The sequence below is a fragment of the Jaculus jaculus genome, chromosome 11, assembly GCF_020740685.1.
Source record: "Jaculus jaculus isolate mJacJac1 chromosome 11, mJacJac1.mat.Y.cur, whole genome shotgun sequence".
Classification (NCBI taxonomy): domain Eukaryota; kingdom Metazoa; phylum Chordata; class Mammalia; order Rodentia; family Dipodidae; genus Jaculus; species Jaculus jaculus.
The window spans coordinates 45,811,647-45,817,646 of record NC_059112.1 but is presented as its reverse complement, the minus strand read 5'-3'; the positions used below and the strand labels follow the sequence as shown (position 1 = coordinate 45,817,646).

The following is a 6,000-nucleotide window of genomic DNA, read 5'->3' as shown; positions in this document are numbered from 1 at the left end:
TGCCACACCTAAACTGAATCTGCCCAAGATGCCTTACATACCCAGCAAGCACCTCATGGACTAGACAATAAGATGGATGGGAGGGCGGGGAGGGAATCAAAGGGTGGAAAACAGTAATCTGGACACAAACGGCAATGGTACCATAAAATTCTACTTCCTAAAAGACAGACCAAATGGCTGAACCTTCACTAGACCCTTACAGGAAACACCTGAACCCCAAGACACTGGAGAGGGTAGGATCAAGACTGACCTAAATCTCCTACATCTTCCCTCCCTCCCTCTCCCCCTCTCCCCTCTATCTCTCTCCTCTCTAACTCTTGTATATTAGTTATGTTTTTCCTCAATTTCTTAGTGGACACTGACCTGTAACCCCCCCTTCCAGCTTGGGCCTACCATCCACAATGAGCTTTTGATCAGAGAAACCTACAAGGTTTCCCAAAACAATGACAGACTTCTGTCAGAGTACTTGATGACCCACCAAAGGCCAGTGATAAGACCCTATTGCTGAAGACTCCATACACAGCTGACGCGTAAAATGGAATGACATGGCTGGAAGCCAGGAGAGAGTCATTCCCCGGCAGTCAGCATGTCTAGTGCCAGAAGGCGCTACATAGGCGACTGGGGGAAATGACCAAGATCTGTCCAAGCAACACATTGTTTGACCTAATTAGCAACAAATAACCGGATGTGATGCCCACACAAGTGCAATAGTAGGAATCAATTGCTCTTGATTTGGCTAACTGATCCACTCAGTGGTACTAGACCTTTAGCTGTAGCTGGGAAACAAGTCAGAACCATACCCAAACACAAGCCCACTCTACAATATCAAGCTACCATCAATCATGGGGTATAAGAGGGCCTACACCTATCAAACTGTCTATCAAAAACGTAAGTGTTATCTCAATTTTCCGGGTGCTAACTTACTCTCCGTTGGAGAATCTGCTTCTCTTTTCCAGATAGATGCAGATCCTAAGAAGAGAGCTGCCCCAACATACCTCAAAAGGGGCCCAACTGAAACTAAGGACAACTGGTGAAATAAGCAAGGGTGATGTTTTCCTGTGAACCGGATACCAGCACAAAGGCGAAGGAGATCAACGCAGAGAAAAATCAACTCCTACCAAATCAGAGAGCCAAAGCCTCAGAGGTCCCCAACACCTCAGCACTGAAGCAGACCAAAAATGAACCCAACATGGCTCAGGGAAATCTTGCAGAAGAGGGGGCGGAAAGAATGTCAAAGTTACATGTTGGGTCATGATTTGCAGAGACGTTTATCATACTAATAACTGGGGGCTAACTCCACAATGCACGACCCATTTTCATTAACAAGGAGGGTCTAATGGGAGGGGGTAGATCACAGATGAGCCTAAATAATGGTACCAAACTGCCTGTATTCACTTAAATGAAAACTAATAAATTAAATTTAAAAAAAAAATAAGACATACAGCAAGATGGATTCTAAAATAGTTCTAAAAAGTTCTTGGTCAAAGAATATCAGTCCATTGATCTCTCTGTGGTAAAAATGAAGAAATGTTTATCTTGAAAGGAATCTGAGTTGATTTTGAGAGTTGGCTTCTTATTATCACTAAAATAAATGTTAAGAATAAGTCATATATATATACATTAGTATATATGTATTATATATATATATATATATATATATATATATATATATATATATATATGGATTTAAGATGAGAGAATTAGTCAGAAGTACCCTGTGGGGTAGATAATGCTATACTCAGAAGCTATAGGTTTTTAGAGGAATATCCCAATGTCAGGAGTAGGATACCTCCTGGGGAATTGTTGGTCAAGGAGGCCCTTGTGGTCTCAACACCATACAATCTATTGCCAACACTCTTGGCAACCCAACAAAACTAGATGAAAAGACCCAACTAATGAAGATATCATGTATTTTTGTTGCAGGGTACTAAGAAATCAAGCTAGAACTGAGCTGAAAGCTTCTTCTCTGCTGGATAGCTGTCATACTATTGGAAAGTACTATGAGGGCTGCTGGGGAAGAACAGTCATCAGTAGTTATAACCAGCAGTAAACCTTGCAAGCTACACAACTGGCTAGCATGGTAATATGTGCCCACTAATTTAATGGAGATTTATATTTTAATGGGCTAACGAAATACTCTCTGTTTGGCTCTGATTCCCACTGCACAAGATGAAATTCATACATGACAAAGAAAAACTATTCAAAAGCTGATGGCTATGAAGGTCATAAGCCCTAGATAGGAAGCTAGGTTTTTTTGGCAAAATGGATATATTACATCCTCTAAATCCTCATGCTTATGTCCATATACCAATGCTAGTCTTACCTCTGCTTAGAAAAGCTTCTCTTGGAAGGCAATGAATACTGGGGAGAACCAAAACTCAGCATTGTGTTGAGGAAAAATAACAACTATATGTTTAGAACTAAATAAGACATCTCTGCCATACTCTTCAAGGCTTAGGGAACATTGTACTGTAAGACCCCCAGAACGAGGACCCCTCGCTCTGCCCGGAAATGGCAACACCCCAAATCACTCACGAGAAACGGTCTTAATGCAAACAGCAAGAGGATTTTTATTCCAAGCGCGCTGGGGCCCACAGTCGTACACCATGCAGGGGAACATCAGGAGCCCGTGGGGTGCAAGCCAGTCAGTTTGTGCCACTCTATAGTTTCTAAGCCAATTAGTTTAATTTGTTCAAGCCCCTCATGGACCAATCAGTCTCTTATGACCTTGGTGGTCAGCATTTGCGCAGGTCCTTGGGTGTGCATAGCAGAGTGTGGTATCAGTCTCCTATGACCTTGGTGGTCTGAGGCAGGCTGTTATGGCTTATGGTGCGGGCTACTAAGGCTTACAGTGCAGGCTATTAGGGCTTATGGTGCAGGCTATTTACAGAAACCAAATAAGTGGTTCACTTTATTATTCATTTCCCATCCTTGAGGGCTATCTCATGCCCTTTTTACCTAGTTTTATATTAGGAGCGGGCTCTGATATAATGAGAAGAGGGATTTTTTACTTGTTTCCAACAGAGAGTAAAGCCTGGTGTTTGAGGTATGCAGGGGCCCGCTTAAGCTCCCTTTCGAGCGTGATAGTATTTCTGGGCTTCTGAATTCTTGGGCCTTTCAGTACCATTGTAGAAGAGGAGGTAGAGCTCAAAGATGGGGAGGAGTCCTTTGGAACACTGTTTTCCAGACACAAGTGGGAATTGCATTGATGACTTCAAATCAGCTGGTTTCACCTGTGAAACAGCTGCAAAACATTGGCCTAATTAACATGATGTCATGGATTATAAAGGAGAACCAAAAATAATGTCAAAATAGAAGAGAGACTAGGTGGGAAAAAACATGTTCAGGGAGATGTGGGTTGAGAGAAGGCAACAAATGAAAGTAATGAGGGATTATGGTCAAACTACATGTGTATATGTAAGAAATTGTTAATAAAAAAAGTTTTAAGGAGGGCTATAAATACTTCTAAATGGTTAAGGCACTTGCTTGCAAAGTCTGATTGCCTGGGTTCTATTTCCCAATACCCATGTAAAGCCAGATTTACAAAGTGGCACATGGGTCTGGAGTTTGTTTTAAGCAACAAGAGTCCCTGGCACTAGAGGTCTTAGCATGCCCATACTCATTCTTTCTCTATCTTAACAAAAATGATTTGAATTAGGCATTGTGGTGTATGCCTTTAATCTCAGTAATAGGGAGGCATAGGTAGGAGGACCACTGTGAGTTCAAGGCCAACGTGAGGCTACATAGTGAATTCTATGTCAGCCTGGGCTAAGGTGAAATCCTACCTTGAAACTGATTCCACCACAAAAAAAAAAAAAAAGTTTTAAAAAGATGATTTATCCCATTCCAGCTTCCAAAAAATATTGAAGAGGAAGTAACAGATTAAATATGAATGCTGCTTTCACTATGAAACAGATGACCTTCTCCACCGAGAATCAAAACCTGTCAAAGCATAAAATAAGTAGCTGCCACGAAGAGTTCAATGCTAAAGGTGAGTTCTCATATACCCGCAAAGGATTATGAAGCTCTGTAGAAGAGGTACTGGAAAGAAGCTAAGAGCCACAGAGTGGAATGTTGCACTGTGAGGCATTGTCCTCCCCACATGAACCACACTGATTACTGATTACTGATTACTGATCACTGAGGAGGGCCTGCAGTTGAATGGAGGTGAATGAGAGGAGACAAAAGAGGCTAAGCCAATGGTAATGTGACCATTATGCAGTATATTCATATATGAGAGTTCCCAGTAAAAATTATAAATAAACAGTTTTATAGCTAAGGAAGTATTATGTAAACAATAAAAAAGACAAGTGAGGGAATACCTGATTTTAGAATTTCCTAGTTGTGTAACAACAGATGCAGTAAGGAGGACAGTAGTGAGAAATGGAGTCAGAGAGGTGACAAGGCTCTGATCACAACTTTCTACAGCATCTAAAGGATTAAGGTTCTTTGTGTAGTGAAATTCCAATTCCTTTGTGGGCTTTGAGAAAACATGTAACACAGGAGTTGCAACATTTAAGGATCACTTCGTATTATCTACAGAGGACTGGTTTTACCAGGGCTGAGGTGTTTCAAAGCCAATTTTAGGGCTCTTATGATAGTTTCAGAGAGAAATGTTACCATCATGAATGTGTGTGCTAGCAGTTGAAAGAGTGAGAAGTGAAAATAACTAACCAAGCAAAAAATCAAGAAAAATCTAAACTCTATCTTTTCATATTCTTTTACAACTCATCGGACTCAGTAATAGTCTGAAATTTGTCTCAATGGATTATTTTAAATATCAATTTTGATGCTTTAACAATAAAAGTCCTAATAGAATGTTTTCTCTGAGTATTTCAAGGGGTAGCTCAACACATTTTACACAATATAAGGGTGATATATAGCTGATCTAAACAAGTGAAAAACTGTAAAATATGATACTTTTGGTGACATTTGTAAATTAAAAATTTCTTTCATATTTATTTTGAGAATTGTGTGTGTGTGTGTGTTTTCTTGTTATATAGCTTTCTGTCTTTTACCCCTCCCATTTAGGCTCTCAATTGTGCTTAGGAATGTTGAGGGAAGGTGAACATCTCACCATTCTCTTTAAATATTTTAATGGCAGGATTCAAACAATAGTTTGAGACATCTGTTACACACAACACTGATATTTAGCTGAGACACTAGGGCTATTGAAGTGCCTTCCCTGATTCCAGCTGTATTTATCCTCTGAATTTAATGGAATGGTACATCTTGTGTTCCATACTCTGAACTCATTTATACCTTTCACCCCTAGTTTTGAGAGATTTTTAAAAGCAAGAATACAATTCTTTCACAAAGAATCTTGTTGTTTGTATGCCATCCATCATCAGGGCTCTGCTTTCCACTCTAAGCATCTGTTCAGCTTTGTTCAAGAAGGGACAAGAATATTTTTTTCAGGCTGCATTCAAACTCACTTTTTTTTTCCTGTTTCTGTAAAACTGTTCAGCCCCTTGGAGACTTTTTATTTATTTTTAATTTATGTTTTTTTTAAATTTTTATTAACAGTTTCCATGATTTTAAAAAAGTCCCATGGTAATACCCTCCCTCCCCCACCCCAAACTTTCCCCTTTGAAATTCCATTCTCCATCATATTACCTCCCCATCTCAATCATTGTACTTACATATATACAATACCAACCTATTAAGTACCCTCTTCCCTTCCTTTCTCTTCCCTTTATATCTCCTTTTTAACTTATTGGCCTCTGCTACTAAGTTTTCCTTCTCACACAGAAGCCCAATCATCTGTAGCTACGATCCACATATGGAGGAGAACATGTGGCACTTGGCTTTCTGGGCCTGGGTTACCTCACTTAGTATAATACTTTCCAGATCCATCCATTTTTCTGCAAATTTCATAACTTCATTTCTCTTTACCACTGAGCAGAACTCCATTGTATAAATGTGCCACATCTTCATTATCCACTCATCAGTTGAGGGACATCTAAATGGTTAGAGCTGATAAAAACCTACAGCCATGTA

The 6,000-nt window shown here is 39.9% G+C and overlaps 1 pseudogene; it reads left to right on the top strand.

Annotated features, from left to right (window-relative positions):
• Positions 1-3,888: 3,888 nt before the first annotated feature.
• Positions 3,889-6,000, top strand: part of LOC101602891 — a 166,535-nt pseudogene continuing 164,423 nt past the window's right edge.